Source organism: Bufo gargarizans, chromosome 3, assembly GCF_014858855.1.
Source record: "Bufo gargarizans isolate SCDJY-AF-19 chromosome 3, ASM1485885v1, whole genome shotgun sequence".
Taxonomy (NCBI): Eukaryota; Metazoa; Chordata; class Amphibia; order Anura; family Bufonidae; genus Bufo; species Bufo gargarizans.
In genome coordinates, this window is record NC_058082.1 from 118,162,255 (window position 1) to 118,178,701 (window position 16,447).

Genomic DNA, 16,447 nt, shown 5'->3' on the forward strand with positions numbered 1-16,447 from the left:
TGCCTCTTGCTCCGTGTTTGACGTTTCAGGGCAGTGGCAACATTGTCCCCTTGTGTCTCCACATCTCGCACAGATGCACTCAAGCTGGCAGTATTCTTACAGCTTCAGGCGTCTATGAACGTTCTAGACAGGATGCTCTTTTGGAACAAATTTATATTTCTTGCTGCAGTCCACCTAATATCTTTTACCCAATAGTATAACCTGAGGTCTCACTGGTATGAATATGCCCAAATAGTCCCATACATCCAAACTTAAAAGGGTTTTTCAGATTCTAGATACTAATGACCTATCCCCAGCTTCTGACACCTCACATCCCACCAAGCAGCTGTTCCCAGTAACAGCCATACCCAGAAATAACACAGCAGAATGCTCTGTGTCGGGTGTTGGACCTCCACGGATTTGATATTGATGACCTATCCTGATCATAGTAGATGTAGAACTTGGGTTATTCCTTTGATCTAGAATCTTACCATTAATTACTGGGCTTTCTATTATTAAATCAACCATTATCAATTATCTAGCTGGACATAGAAATCCAGGATGAAACTATATGAGTAATAACAGATAATTTTAAGAAGTGACAGATGATTTGGATTGGGTTGGTCTTTATGGTTAATTTTTGGGTTGTGAATGGAAAAAAGGACAAAAACTGAAATATTATTTTGTGTGTTATTGGGGGTATATCCAATTATGCGTGAAAGTGTAAAATACTGTTTTAACAAATACAAAAATTGAAAGAAAGTCTCAGAGACACTAAATAAAGAAGCACTACAAAAAGTGTGAAAAAATGTCCTGTGTGAACAAACCCTAAAGCTCTCTTTTGATGTCTTAGATATTGGCGTTATGGTTTAGGATTAATGGTTGGTATATCATGATTTTGTTATTTTAGTGAACTGGTAATATGATTGTCAGCTTTTGCATTTGATATATTATTTCCACTTGTTAAATATAAACAATTTCCTACTTACTATAGTAAATTTGTTAATTCATTATATTGCATACATAGGCAGTGATGCTCATGCAGGTTTATCCAGATACAAAGGGAATGTATCTTCTTATTTGCTAATTTCATGGCATACAGAAGTCGCAAATTTTGGAGTAAGTGCTATTTTGTGCAAAAATTTGCAACTTTTTACACTTTTCTGCTTCCCCCACCACTTTTGCAAAAAATGGTGGAGAGGGAGTGTTTGGAAGGGTCCCCTCTAAATCAACACATTTACCAATATGTGCACCGGAACAAGGTAAACTCCAGATGATTACCTCTTAATAATTCTGCATCATATGCCAGCAGGGTTTGTTATTAAAACTGGCATAAGAAACTCCAATCCTACATCCACCCCCCAGTCATATGTATAATCATGTCTGGCCTGTGTCTGGTCCTGCAATTGAGCTCTGTTCACCTCAATGGGCTGAACTGCAGTATCAGTTATGGACTTTCTCTGGATAAACAGTCAGGATCATTGGAGTGCCATGACTCCTTTCATTTGCTGATTGTGGGGGTCCAGAAGGTCGAATAGGTTAGCTGTTCAAAAGTCTGAAAAATCCTGTAGGGTGCCTGCACATAGTGCAGATTTGTGTGCAGAAAATATGCAAGAATCTTCACCTAAACCGCACAAAAAACACACATAAATCTGCACTATTCATCACAGTTTTGGTGCGTGTTTTGTACTTATTTATTCCATTTTTTGGGTCAAATTTCATGTGGATTTTCTGTTTATGTAAACAACCCAATTGATATCTATAGGGAAACCCACACTACAGAAGATGAGGAATCACACAATCAAACAATTGACATGCTGCAGATTTTAAAATTTCAACAGCAGGTCAATTTCCACACCTAAGAAAAAAAGCAAAATGTACATGAGATTTGTCTGATCACATACACTTTTCTGTAGTAGCTTACATGGAGGCAAATGACACCACTCCCCTTCAACCATATGTGATTTAGATAAATAAAAACCATGACAACAATTTCTTAGTGGAATAGAAATGGCCGAAGTGCTTTATTAAGGGTAACCAAAATTAAAACCAATAAATAATTTAATAAATTAATTAATAATTAAAACCATAAACCATAACAATAAATACCACTTTCAAACCATCCATATAGACCAAGATCCACTCAGCATCAGCTGAGCGATACAGCCCCTCTAATAAAGCACAGCGACAGATAGCACAAGATTAAAGTAAGGGGGGGGGCGGGCGCTGTCCAGATCCGCGACGACTGCCCTGAGGTAGCGGCGAACCTGAAAATATAAAGGGGACAAGTTTCCCGCCTTGCAGCCAGGAACAAATCAAATAGCTGGAAATCTCTCCCAGCAACAGGGCAGCAACCAATCAGCCGATCCGCTCCAGTTGCCATCCAGAATCTTCAACTTAAACAGAACCAGCTCCAACCAGATTCAGCATCCTGAGGTAAGATTTTACCTGAAAAATAAAGCGGGAAGGGAAAGAAAAGGGGGGAAAAAAGGGGGGTAGAGAACACTGATTGCCTAATAAATTTGCCATCAAATATGGGGTCATTGCCCCCATGTGTCCCCCAAGCTATACGCTCTGGTGGGCCCTTACATTCACACGGACGCTGAATGTAGCCTTACACTGTGTTTTTTCTGCGTAAAATCCATACTGAAAAAATTGTGCTTGATCTGCACTGTGTGAAGGCACACTCACAGCGTAGGGCTGACTCACCAGAGCACCTGAGGATCCTCTGTCGGACCCAGGCTCTGATACCACAGTGGGCCCCAATCATTAGAATAGAGGCTGCCAGCATTGACATCAGAAATTAGGTGGTGCTCTACACTGAATAGATATCCAATATCCAAAGAAAAGAAAAAGACAAAGTGTGGCACTTACCATAAAATTCAACTTCTTTATTTAAAAAAATATCAGCACCGCACAGGCGGGATGAATGCAAAGAAGACGGTAACGCCCGTTTGGCATATTGCGCGCTTCCTCAAGACCTTCCTATTAGACTTTGTTGATTATATCTGGGTTGAGCCCTGACAATAATTTTCCGTAGCTTTTATATTTCAACATCAGAACAAGAATTAAAGCTGTGTTTTTTTGCTCTTTCAGACAGTTTCACACTAATGATCTTCGATCCAGCAGGATGTCGGATTCTCTCTGCATTCCAGAATTGCCAGAAGCTACTGCAACGTTGTCTATCCCCATTCACTATAACGGGGATCGGCAGAGATCTGGCCGCAACCCAACAAATATGCCTAGAATCGTCCGACCGTTTCTTGGCATGTTTGCCAGGTTGCCGCCAGATCATCGCTAGTCCCCGTTATAGTGAATGGAGCTGGTGGGTGGCCGGTAGCTTCTGGCAATGCTGGGTTCAGACATTTGTAGCAGGCTGCTCCCTCCCGGAGATGTCTAACGCTAGAGTGAAACTACCCTTATTGATTTCATTTACTCTAATAAGCTTGTCACATGGCCTGTTGGACTTCACCCTGCTTCTCTGGAGCAAAATGTGCATGTACAGGAAATGTTTGTTTTTTTGAAGTCTTGCTACTTTGACACTTATAACAATGAAGTGGATTCATTAGATTTTCATCCTCAAGTGGATCATCTGGAAACAATAGTTCTTTTTCTCTGCTCTTGAATGCATCTGTCTTCTTGGAGAGCAATAGAGTTGCATAATTTTTTTTAAGGATTTCATGCAATATATTATTTTCACACATCCACAAAACAGTCTGCTTTCTCCTATTGTGTTAAAACCATGTAACATTATAATCAGTGGTTCATGAGATGTTAATAGTTAATTGAAAATCTCTTTTTAATTTTATGTCAAGCAGGGGCTTGTCCAAGATTTTTTATTAACATGGCCAACCCATTTAAAGGACACAGACACATTTGGGGCATAAACACTCTTTTAAGTCATATTCTTATCAATTAGTTTAATAAAAACAATTGTGATTATGATGAGCTGTTAGGAGAGTAAAGATAACGGATACAGATTGAGCCATCAGAGCAGCTCTCTGACATTTTCTCTGAGAAGGAGAAGCAGTGAGATGCAGATGCTGTAAAAGATAAAGTGTTGACATTTTTAATACAGACCAATTGGAAAAATTATTTTATCCCAAGACAAGTGAAATGTAGTAATCAACAAAATGCTCCAAAAGTGGTCTATAGCCTTTAATTTTGTAGCAGCAGCCAATAAATCTATAAATTGCCACAATGGTAAGATTATTAAATGGGTTGTCAGAACTGAACATTTACGGCATATCTACAAGATATGCTCTAAATATCTCATAGGTATGATTCATATCTCTTAGACCCACTTCTATCTAAAAAATGAGGTATTGTTTCGTGCTGTCGAGAATGGAAAACATTCACCTATTTTCAGAATCCCATAGCTGTAGATGAAGCGAGCTGCTCATGCCACATTGTTTTAATAAAAGTGGGTTTCTAAGGCAGAACCTGCACCAGACATGTACGGCATATCGGATATACCATAAATGTCCAGATGGGGGCAGCCCCTTTAATTTTAATTTTTCACATTTTTACATGCATCTCTAACATGTGACTCCCCAGTTGTTGGAAAAGCAAATTCCCAGCAGGCTTGATAGCTGAAGACAAACATGGTTACAACCAATGCAATAGAGGGACACTTCCGTCAGAATTATTTAAACTCAATATTAATAGAAAGCAGTTAAAAAAAAATATTCTAGATGTTTTATTTTTAATTTTGGCAGTACTATTCCCGTGAAAATTAAATACAAAATATTGTTGTTCTGTAGCAGTCAACACAAATAAAAAGACCTTATATATACATAGGAAATCCATTGTCAGTTTACTGCTGCTATGAGGGGAGATGTTATCTGCAAAGTCATTCTTATTATAATATTAGGTGTAGAATCTGGATAATATAAAGATGTCCAAAGAAGGGCAATGTATTATATTGTCGTCATGTGTGATACTCTCATTGAGTCACTACAGGGGGGCTCCCTCTGGTTGGAGTGAATGATCTGACTGAAAATGTTAAGCCAGGCTATTTGTTCAAAGTTAAAGAGTCAGGACATATGGAGTGACTTCAAAAAATGATATCCCAAAAACAATCCACCAACCTTTTTATAGAAAAATACATAGAATATTCACACATAATGATTTTTTTGCTTTATGGGATGCACCTGATAAGATCTACCTAGTTTTTAGGGGAGGATCTTCTGCTGGCACACTGTTATGGGAGATCTACTGCTGACTGTCACGCCCTGCCCTGTGGGTGTTCTAAGGAGATCTGTCAGAATTGCTGCACTTGACTCGATCTGATAGTTTGTTTTGTTGTGGGTTTGAGCAGAATCCCACCTCCTCCCAGGTGATTGTTCTTTTGGTAATTGGTGAGGCTATTTATTCCTCTCTCTCCCTAAAGCCTTTGCGGGTTATAGTTCTGTCTTGTGTGAGCTCTGGAAGTTTGGTGGATCTTCTGCTCCAACACATCTCTCGATAAGTCCGTTTTCCATTTGTGTCTGTTTTGTCTAGGCCTCTAGGGTGACACTAGCTCCTTCGGTTGTAGAAGGAGCTGGTGTCTCTTTCCCTCTTCCCTACAGCTGAGGGTTTGGTTCGACGTGTTATAGTACTAGGTACATGGGCATGTGCATATCTACCATCCAGATATGCACATGGGCTTAGCACCTTAGGGAAAGTGTTTTAGGGATTGCTATTAGGTGACCCCTTTGTTCCCTAGCTATTGGGGGGTAGTTAGTGGTTTTGTTTGCCTTGCTGTGTTCTGCTTCACTCCCTTATCTTAACTACCATGACATTATAACCTGCCATACCATCATTTTTCCCTTGCTGTTTGCAAAATGGAAACTATTGATGCTTTGGTCGATCGCATGCAGGGATTGTCTTTAGAGGTAGCTGACCTCTGCTATTCGGTTGCACGGTGTCAGAGTACTTTGTCATCTGGCGCCGCCGGGGTAAACCAGGTCTGCCTGGAACCTAAGGTTGCTCTCCCTGATAGGTTTTCTGGGGTAAGTGATAACTTTGTTCGGTTCAGGAAGTCCTGCATATTGTATTTTTGTCTGCGTCCGATTTCATCTGGAGACGAAAATCAAAGAGTAGGGATTATTATTTCTCTGCTAAAAGGTGATGCTCAGTCTTCGGCTTTTTCTCTGCCGACCGGTTCAGAGTCCCTCTGGTCGGTGGATGAATTTCTCGGAGCCCTGGGCCTGATTTATGATGACCCAGAGCGGGTCTCTATGGCTGAATCTAAGTTGCACAGCTTGTGCCGGGAGAACGTACTGCTGAGTCATATTGTGCTGAATTTAGAAGATGGGTGTTTGACTCGGAGTGGAATGATCCTGCACTCCGGAGTCAGTTCTGTCAGGGGCTATCTGAGAGATTAAAAGATGCCCTTGCATTTCATGAAAATCCTTATTCTTTGGAGACGGATGTGGCGAAACCAACCTCGCCACTGGGTTTTGGAAGGGCCTGGCTACTAGCCTCTTGCCTCAGGATTATGGCCCATACTAACTTTAAAGGAGAAGACAGACCGGCCGCACAGCTTAAATCTGTCTTTGGAATAGTATTTTATGCTATGTGAGGGTACCCAGATAGCTAATTTTAGTGTATTTGTGTAGTCTGAGTGCCATTCACCTAATAATATGCACTCAGACTTGAGCTATCTGGGGAAATGTTAAATGTCTGTGTTTACTGTAAGGGTTGTGACATTGTCTGTTTAAATGGTGATTTCTGTCCTGTTGTCCCCACATGTGTATTCGCGATTTCCCTTTGTCCTGAGAGATAATTTAATTACTCCTCGGGTGTCTCCAGGGCAGAGAGGAGGAAACCATGATGCATTGTGGGGATGTATTGTGTATGTGTATCCTGAATTGCTGCATATCTGTCCAGTCTTTCACAGTCGTCCATCTGGTCCCCTAGGGGCGTGTCCACCAGATGGGGACCTGCATAAATACGGGCGGGTAGCCCTCAATAAATAGTGCTTGTTTTATCCTTCATCATGTTGAGGCTGGTGTTTGGGTAACTGATCAACACTGGGGGATTGCTATACGCTGAAGATTTGCTATACTCCCCTGTCTTTACTACTAGCTCTTGTAAGAGCTGTTCCTGCTCTCTGGTTTTAGGAGAGGTTCACCCACTGGAGCCTGGAGCCTTGTCGTAGGTCCAGGGTGGGTAGGAGGCGGTGAGACCTCAACCAAGCTTCGGCGGTTCGTGGGGTCTGCAGTGCGTACGGTGTCAAGTGGAGTGCTTGGAGTCCTCGGAAAGCACTAGGATCATCTAATCAACGGAGGTACCCGGTCGAGGTGCCAGGAGATCCGTTACAAGGACCATGTCTTTGGCCGTACGGATTGATAGACGTCTTAGGGAGAGGTGCAAGGTTCCCCTCGGGCAGGGGGTGCTGTCTGGTGGGGAATCAGTCTCTCCTGTCCCTCGGGGTACTATGACACTTGAATCAGGGACTGGAGAGGAGCCTATGCAATTGGGTCAGGTTACTTCTTGCTCTGGTAATAGGAATTTTAGGAAGCTGAATAGACAGTGTTACTTCTGTGGTAAAGAAGGTAATTTTGTTAATGTGTGCCCCTTTATTAAACTTCGAAGTGGTAATGAAAAAAAATAAGGGATTCCTTCAAAGAAAAAAAAAGCTCCCTTACTCTTGGTAGTGAGAATGGGGAGTCAGAGCAGGCATATTCGTATCCTACCTGCAGTACCCGATTCCACCTGCCTGCCATGGTGACGCTAGACTCTGGAGATTTTGAGTTAAAGGTATTTGTTGACAGTGGCGCAGGGGTTAATCTTTATTGTTTTTTTATTTCTTTAGAGTCATGGTTTTAAAACTAGCGCATTAAGCAAAGATATACCAGTGTTTGCTATAGATTCCGCCCCCCCCCCCTCTCGCAAAGATGTCTAACTCATATTGTTCAGGATATTCATTTGAGGGTGGGTGATTCTCATGTTGAGTTCATTTCTTGTTTTGTTATGAAAGGTTTGCCTGCTCCGATGGTTCTTGGTTTACCATGGTTGATAAAACATAACCCTACCATTGACTGGCAAACAAGACAAATCATTAATTGGAATGAATTTTGTATGAACAACTGTCTTAGTGCCTCTATTTCGGGGGTGTCCACTAAGGTGTTGCCTCAGTTTCTTTCTGATTTTTAGGATGTATTCTCGGAGGGTGGGGTTCAGGAGTTGCCCCCTCACCGAGTGTCACGGCTGGCGTGGGGGAAACCCCCAGCCGTGCGGTGCCAGGAGATGGTAGGGTTACCCCTTGGCCGGGACCACAGAGTTAGGGAGCAGGTCACCTCCTATTGCGTCCCTAACGCTGACCCTGTCTCCTATCTGTATGAGCCGACCTTGGTGGTAGGAGGACTCATACGCCGGAACCTTAAAGTCCCTACGAGCCCTCAAGTCGGCCCTGTACTAGGGGACAGAGTGAGACGACCTGCTCCTCCTAGGAACGGGGGAGCAGGAGTCTCAACGGCCAAGCAACACAGGGGAATACAATAACAGACTTATGGCAGTGACAGGCAAATGGGACCAACACATCACTCACCTGCCACAGACAACAAACCCTGGATCCCATGTGCAGGTGCTGCGGTTCAGACACCAACGAACACAGCACACACCAGACATCCCACAGGAACCCAGGACCACAAGCTGCACTAACATAAAACCCCACACACACCTAAATAACACCGTGAAACATAGAAATTCCCGACAGAGGTTTATGACCAGAAGGATGGTCCCCACCAGGCAGATGGAGGAGACAGGAGGCTGCTCCCGCCAGCATGGCTGAGAGCAACCTACTGAACCCAGCCAGGGACTGAGGCTTTATAGGCCAGGTGGCCCCACCCACCGGTCAGACACACCCAGTGACTCACAGACACACTGGGAAGGGAATTAACCCTTCCAACACCACAGAAGGGAAGGGAAGACAGCAACTAAAAGGAACAGTGTCCACACACAACAAACACACTGTGCCCACCAATAAAAGGCACACCTAAAGGAGAGGTTGCCAGGTGCAACCGCATGCCTACCGCAGCAAGCTGCCTAACACCGCTCAGGCAGCGCTGCTGCCACATATCCAATGTTGCCAGCGGCAACCACACCTAGACCGCAGGCAACTGCATGCGGTCACAAGAAGTCACGACCATGACCAAAGGTCGTGACACCGAGAGTATGATTGTCCGGTCAATCTTATCCCCAGAGCAAAATTGCCAAAATCTCGGTTATATAATCTTTCTCAACCCAAAAGAATAGCTATGCGGGAGTATATTGCCGAGAGTTTGGCAAAGGGACATATTAGACATCTAAGTCTCCTATGGCCGTGGGCTTCTTTTTCGTAAAGAAGAAGGACCGTGCCTAGATTTCCGGGAACTGAATCTCATTACTGTCCGTGATCCTTATCCCCTTCCCTTGATTCCGGATCTATTTGATCAGATTGTTGGTGCCAAGGTGTTTTCTAAGTTGGATTTAAGAGGAGCTTATAATTTGATCAGAATCAGGGAAGGAGATGAATGGAAAATGGCCTTCAATACCCCAGAGGGGCACTTCGAGAACTTTGTCATGCCTTTTGGTTTAACTAATGCTCCAGCAGTCTTTCAGCGCTTTATCAATAGAATTTTTCATCATTTGGTGGGCGTTTTGTTCTCGTCTGGGTATTCAGTAGTCTTTCTCTTTGGCTTTTCATCCTCGGTTGAATGGTGAAACTGAGCGCACTAACCAAAACCTGGAGACCTATTTGAGGTGTTTTGTCGCTGAGAATCAGGATAAGTGGTCCTCATTCTTGTCTTTAGCTGAGTTTGCCTTCAATAACAATTTTTTGGCGCATATGGTTTTCACCCTCAGTTCGGTACTTTTTCTGGGACCGAATCTTCTGGGGTACCGGAAGTGGAGATTCTCTTCCTCTTTGTCATCTATCTGGCGGAAGATTCAAGCTAATTTGAAAAAAATGGGCGAAAGATATAAACGGATGGCTGACAAGAAACGTATGACTGGTCCGGACCTGTGTGTGGGTGATTTGGTGTGGTTGTCCACTAAAAACATTAAGCTGAAGGTAGCCTCTTAGAATATGGGTCCAAGATTTATTGTCCCTAACAAAATCTAGGCCATTGTCAATCCAGTGGCGTTTCGTCTGGAACTTCCACAGGCCAGGAAGATTGATAATGTGTTTCACAGGTCCTGTTGAAGAATTATGTGGAACCTGCGGAACCATCTCCTTTGCCTCCTGTTTTGCTTGATGGTAATCTGGAGTTTCATATCTCTAGAATTCTCAACTAACATGTTCTTCGGGGTTCCCTTCAGTACCTTATGCATTGAAGGGGATACGGCCCCGAGGAAAGCATAGCCGCCTTGTGAAGGCCTTTGACAGGGCACACCCGAATAAAGTTAGTCCTGGGTGTCCGGAGGTTACTCGTAGAGGGGGGGGGGGGGGTACTGTCATGCCCTGCCCTGTGGGTGTTCTGAGGAGATCTGTCAGAATTGCTGCACGTGACTCTATCTGATAGTTTGTTTTGTTGTGGGTTTGAGCAGAATCCCACCTTCTCCCAAGTGATTGTTATTTTGGTTATTGGTGAGGCTATTTATTCCTCTCTCTCCCTAAAGCCTTTGCGGGTTATAGTTCTGTCTTGTGTGAGCTCTGGAAGTTTGGTGGATCTTCTGCTCCAACACATTTCTAGATAAATCCTTTTCCCTTTTATGTCTGTTTTGTCTAGGCCTCTAGGGTGACGCTAGGTCCTTTGGTTGTAGAAGGAGCTGGGTGTCTCTTTCCCTCTTACCTACAGCTGAGGGTTTGGTTCAGTGTGTTATAGTCCTAAGTACGTGGGCATGTGCATATCTACCATCCAGATATGCGCATGGGCTTAGCAGCTTAGGGAAAGTGTTTTAGGGATTGGTAGGAGGTGACCCCTTTTTTTCCCTAGCTATTGGGGCATAGTTAGTTGTTTTGTTTGCCTTGCCGTGTTCTGTTTCCTTTCCTTACCTACCGTGACACTGACACACTGTTATTGGGAGCTCTACTGCTGACACACTGTTATAGGGGGATCTGCTGCTGACACACTGTTATGGGAGATCTACTGATGACACCCTGTTATAGGGGGATCTGCTGCTGACACATTGTTACGGGGGGATTTGCTGCTGACACACTGTTATGGGGGATCTGCTGCTGACACACTGTTATGGGAGATCTACTGTTGACACACTGTTATGGGAGATCTACTGCTGACACACTGTTTTACGTGTATCTGCTGCTGACTCACTTTTATGGGAAATCTACTGATGACACACTGTTATAGGGGGATCTGCTGGTGACACACTGTTATAGGGGGATCTGCTGCTCACACACTGTTATGGGGGGATCTGCTGCTGACACACTGTTATGGGGGGATCTTCTGCTGACACACTGTTATGGGGGGATCTGCTGCTGACACACTGTTATGGGGGATCTGCTGATGACGTACTGTTACCTTTAAGAATACACCCACATAATGAAGTACATGGATGTATTCCTGTGGATGAGGGGGTTTATAGTCACATTTAATATGAACACTGTCTAGGGACTGTGCTATTATTCATATGCATACATGTATGCATAGGAATGCATACATGTATGGCAGTTCATGGGTGTATTCTTAAGGATGAGGTGGGTTATTGTCACATTTAATATAAACACTTACCAATTAAGGCTACTTTCACACTGGCATTTCTGGGTCTGCTTGTGAGATCCGTTTCAGGGCTCTCACAAGCGGCCCAAAACGGATCAGTTCGGCCCCAATGCATTCTGAATAGATAAGGATCCGTTCAGAATGCATCAGTTTGGCTCTGTTCCGCCTCCATTCTGCTCTGGAGGCGTACACCAAAACTCAGCTTGCAGCGTTTTGGTGTCTACCTGACGATGCAGAGCCAAACGGATCCGTCCTTACTTACAATGTAAGTCAATGTGGACGGATCAGTTTTCACTGACACAATATGGTGCAATTGAAAATGGATCCGTCCTCCATTGACTTTCAATGTAAATCAGAACGGATTAGCGGCAGAGATCCGGCTGTTATAGACAGCCGGATCCTTGCTGCATCCACCAGCATCGGTGATAACGCCGATGCTGGTGGATTAACCCCTCATATGCCGCGGTCAGCGCTGACTGCAACATATGGGAGGTTTGCACTCCCTCACCTCATCCATGCTGCGCTGCTGTGGCGGGGACACGATGGTTGCCATGGCAGCCCCAAGCCATTTAAAGGCTTGGGGCCCAGCATCTACGGAGGCCTAAGAGGCCCAAACCCCAGGCTGGGTCTACTAGGCAACTGTTAGCGTCTTACAGTGTAAGACACTAACAGTTCAATACAGCACAATACAGATGTATTGTGCTGCATTGAAACAGGGATCAGACCCTGTAATGTTGAAGTCCCAGAATGGGAGAAATAATAAAGTGAAAAAAAAAGTTGCAAAAAAAGAAAGTTGCAAAAAAAAAGTTTTTTTTTATTTTAAATTTAATAAAATAAATAAATAGGGAAAAAAGAAAAGTAGACATATTAGGTATCGCCACATCCGTATCTACCAGCTCTATAAAAATATTACATGACCTAACACCTCAGGTGAACACAGTCAAAACAATAAAATAAAAACTGTGCTAAAAAAACATTTTGTTGTGACCGTACATCACTAAAAGTTCAACACCAAGCGATCAAGAAGGCGTATGCCCCCACAATAGTACCAATCTAACCGTCACCTTATCCTGCAAAAAATAAGCCCCTACTATGACAATCGCCTAAAAAATAAAATAAAATATAGCTCTCAGACTATGGAGACACTAAAACAATATTTTTTTATAAAAAAATGCTTTTATTGTGTTAAATGTAAAAAAAAAAAAAAGTTGATATATAAGGTATCATCGTGTCCGTAACAACCTGCTCTATAAAAATACCACATGACCTAACCGCTCAGGTGAACACTGTAAAAAAAAAATGGTGTCAAAAGCAATTTTTGTGTTACTTTACATCACAAAAAGTGTAATAGTAAGCGATCAAAAAGTCATATATATCCCAAAATAGTGCAATTTAAAACCGTCATCTCATCCCACAAAAAATTATACCCTACCTAAGACAGTGGCTCAAAAAAAAAATATTTTTTGTTAAAAAAATGCTGTTATTGTGTAAAACTTAAATAAATAAATAAAAAGTATACATATTAGGTATTGCCGCATCCATAAGAACCTGCTGTATAAAAATATCACATGACCTAGCCCATCAGGTGGACACTGTAAACATTTTTTTATTTAAAGTGTGTCACCTTACATCACAAAAAGTGTAATACCAAGCGATCAAAAAGTCATATGCACCCTAAATAGTACCAATCAAACCATCATTTCATACTGAAAAAAAATGAGCCCCTACATAAGCAAGGTGCACATTTAAAAAAATAAAAAAACTATGGTTTTCAGAATATGGAGACACTAAAAAAATCATATTTGGTATTGTCGCGTCCATAACAACCTGCTCTATAAAAATACCACATAATCTGTGGCAAAACATTTATTTTTTGTTACCTTGCCTCACAAAAAGTGTAATATAGTGCAACCAAAAATCATATGTACCCTAAAATAGTATCAACAAAACTGCCACCTTATCTCATAGTTTCCAAAATGTTTATTTTTTTGGGAGTTTCTACTCTAGGGGTGCTTTAGGGGGTCTTCAAATGTGACACGGCAGCTTAAAATTATTCCAGTAAAATCTGCCTTCCAAAAACTATATGGCGTTCTTTTCCTTCTGCGCCCTGCCGTGTGCCCGTACAGCAGTTTATGACCACATATGTGGTGTTTCTGTAAACTACAGAATCAGGGTAATAAGTATTAAGTTGTTTTTGGCTGTTAACCCTTGCTTTGTTACTGGAAAAAATGGATTAAAATGGAAAATCTGCCAAAAAAGTGAAATTCTGAAATTTCATCTCCATTTTCCATTAATTCTTTTGGATCACCTAAAGCAGTGATCAGCAACCTTCGGCACTCCAGCTGCTGTGAAACTACAATTACCATCATGCTCCATTCATTTCTTTGGGAATTCGGAGAAGAGCAGAGTAAGTATGCATGCTGGGAGTTGGAGTACCAAAGGTTGCCTACAACTGACCTAAAGGGTTAACAAAGTTTGTAAAATCAGTTGTGAATACCTTGAGATGTGTAGTTTCTAAAATGGGGTCATTTTTGGTTGGGTGGCTTCTATTATGTAAGCCTCACAAAGTGATTTCAGACCTGAACTGGTCCTTAAAAAGTGGGTTATGGAAATTTTCAGAAAAATTTCAAGATTTTCTTCTAAACTTCTAAGCTTTCTAACGTCCCCAAAAAATTAAATGGCATTCACAAAATGATCCAAACATGAAGTAGACATATGGGGATTGTAAAGTAATAATTATTTTTGGAGTTATTACTATCTATTATAAAAGTAGAGAAATTGAAATTTGGAAATTTGTAACTTTTTCCAAATATTTGGTAAATTTTATAAATTTTACCACTATCATGAAGTACAATATGTGATGAGAAAACAATCTCAGAAAGGCCTGGATAAGTAAAAGCATTTTAAAGTTATTACTACATAAAGTGACATGTCAGATTTGCAAAAAATGGCCTGGTCCTTAACCCTTTCATGACTAAGGGTCATTGATGCCCCAATGTCCAGGTCAAAATTTACAAATCTGACATGCGTCACTTTATATGGTAATTGCTTTGGAACAATTTTATTTATCCAAGCCATTCTGAGATTGTTTTCTCGTGACATATTGTACTTCATGATAGTCATAAATTTGAGTCAATATATTTCACCTTTATTTATGAAAAAATCCCAAATTTATCATAAATTTAAAAAAATTCAAAATTTTCTAAATTTCTATTTCTCTGCTTCTAAAACATAAAGTCATACCTAATAAAATATTTATTACTTAACATTCCCCATATGTCTACTTTATGTTGGCATCATTTTGGAAATGTCATTTTATTTTTTTAGGATGTTACAAGGCTTAGAAGTTTAGAAGCAATTCTTACAATTTTTAAGAAAATTTCCAAAACCCACTTTTTAAGGACCAGTTCAGGTCTGAAGTCATTTTGTGGGCCTAACATAGTGGATACCCCCATAAATGACCCCACTGTAGAAACTACACCCCCCAAGTTACTCAAAACTGATTTTACAAACGTTGTTAACCCTTTAGGTGTCATTTTCCACAAGAATTAAAGGAAATGGAGAAGAAATTTCAAAATTTCACTTTTTTGGCAGATTTTCCATTTTATTACATTTTTTCTTTAACACATTGAGGCTTAACAGCCAAACAAAACTCAACATTTATTACCCTGATTCTGCGGTTTACAGAAACACCCCACATATGGTCGTAAACTGATATAAGGGCGCACGGCAGGGCGCAGAAGGAAAGGAACGCCGTATGGTTTTTTGAAGGCAGATTTTGCTAAACTGGTTTTAGATGCCATGTCCCATTTAAAGCCCCCCTGATGCACCCATACAGTAGAAACTCCCAAAAAGTGACCCTATTTTGGAAACTAGGGAAAAAGGTGTCCGTTTTATTGGTACTATTTTGGGGTACATATGATTTTTAATTGCTCTATATTAAGTTTTTTTGTGAGGCAAGGTAACTGAAAAATGGCTGTTTTGGCACAGTTTTTTTTTTTTTTTACAAGATTCATCTGACAGGGTAGACCATGTGCTATTTTTATAGAGCAGGTTGTTATGGACACAATGATTTCAAATATGTCTACTTTCTTTGTTTGTTTGTTTCAGTTTTACATTTTAAAGCAATCTTGAAAAAGAAATTATGTTTTTGTGTGTCCATTTTCTGAATGCCATATGTTTTTTTTATTTTTCTGCTGATCGTCTTGTACAGGGGCTCGTTTTTTGCAGAAAGAATGGCGGTTTTTATTGGTACCATTTTTGGGTACATAGGATTTTTTGATCATTCATTATTACACTTTATGGGGCAAGGTGACCAAAAATTGGCTGTTTTGGAACAGTTTTTATTTATTTATTTTTACAGAGTTTATCTGAGGGGTTAGGTCATGTGACAGTTTTATAGAGCAGATCGTTACGGACGTGGCAATACCTAATATGTATACTTTTTCTTATTTATTTAAGTTTTACACAATAATCATTTTTTTTGTTTCAGAAATGCTATGTTTTAGTGTCTCCATAGTCTGAGAGCCATAGCTTTTTTATTGTTTTGATTGGTACAATTTTGGGGGTCATAAGCCTATTTGATCGCTTTCTGTTGCACTTTTTGTGATGTAAGGTGGCAAAATGGCTTTTTTTACACGGGGTCTATCATGTGATATATTTATAGAGACTGTCGTTACGGACGCGGTGATACCTAATATGTGTAGTTTTATTTTTTCATTTTTTATAGGAAAAGGCAATATATTTTTATTAATTTTACATTTTTATTTATTTTTTTATTTTTAATTTTAGTATTTTCAATTTTTTTTTATCAAGTCCCTCTT

At 41.0% G+C, this 16,447-nt stretch overlaps 1 protein-coding gene across 4 annotated transcripts in view; it reads left to right on the top strand.

Moving 5' to 3' along the window:
* LOC122931898 (retinol dehydrogenase 7-like) overlaps window positions 1-16,447 on the top strand; it is a 149,281-nt gene that overhangs the window by 120,791 nt on the left and 12,043 nt on the right. The window lies entirely within an intron of this gene.